Here is a 1,271-nt window from a genome sequence, read left to right on the forward strand (position 1 = left end):
AAAATGGTACAGATGAACCGGTTTGCAGGGCAGAAATTGAGACACAGATGTAGAGAACAAATGTACGGACACCAAGGGGGGAAAGCTGCGGGGGGTTGGGGATGGTGGTGTGATGAATTGGGCGATTGGGATTGACATGTATACACTGATGTGTATAAAATGGATGACTAAGAAGAAAATAAATAAACATTAAAAAAAAATGTTCATGGCTTCAAAGTATTTTATGAAGATTTCTAAAGATTTGAACTGCTTGTCACAGTGCTGACATGAAGTCATTCAAATGTTCTTCTGTAGTAATGAATATTGGCAAAGTTAAGCACAAAACAATAAACTGACAGCTGATATTTCTCTACACACTTCCTGTTAATCATTATTCACCAGTTATATATATTGTTTTATAACTCACCAGTCCAAAAAAATGCAAGCACACCCACAGACACTGGTGATTAATGATAAGTTCAGATATGTGTAAGGCTAGAGAACAAATGATTAACCGCTTCATCATTGCCCCAATGATTTTGAGAACCATGTCAGTATGCAGGATTCTCTGAAAACAAACAGACTAACATCATCAATTGGTTTCAGGCAAGCTGCAGTCCTGATGACTGATTTTTTTAAAAAGGTATCAGGTCTAACAAGTGACCTCCGAGAACTCAGTTACTGTGAGCTACAGTCTAATTCCCAGAGTGATCCAAATCAGGGAAGTGCCTAAACTCTTGGGTAGTCTCCAGTGACATGAGTTGATTCTAAAGAGTATACGAAGTGCCTAACCTCAGACAATGACTCTTGGTTATAATCTAAGTAATGCAGACATGACAGTTTCTGAGGTAGGTGTGTAAGCAAAAAAAGAAAATGAAGCTTATTTTAAATGTACTGAGGTATAAGACTAAAAAAACAAAAAACAAAAACACAGCGCGTTTTATGTCTATGGAATTCTAAAAGTTCAATTGCACTCTATGAGAACTTTACCATTCTTCCATATCCAATATGCATCTGTCTTTGAAATAATACCATATATTCATGATACTTTCTCGCATGACACTTTTGTGCTATATGCTGTGTATTTTGTTTTCATCTGATTTCCCATTCTTAGGTTTTTGTGTTGAGGATTAAGACAAATTTTTAAACTAATTGCTATAAGTACAAACCCTAGCCATTTTCAACACAGTCATGCAAACTTTACCAAAAACATAATTAATCATACTCTTTGGCTAAGATTATAACCTAGTCTTTTTTTTTTTTTTTTTCGGGCCCAGCCGCTCCGCGGCATG

The sequence above is a fragment of the Physeter macrocephalus genome, chromosome 8, assembly GCF_002837175.3.
Source record: "Physeter macrocephalus isolate SW-GA chromosome 8, ASM283717v5, whole genome shotgun sequence".
In the NCBI taxonomy this organism is placed as follows: Eukaryota; Metazoa; Chordata; class Mammalia; order Artiodactyla; family Physeteridae; genus Physeter; species Physeter macrocephalus.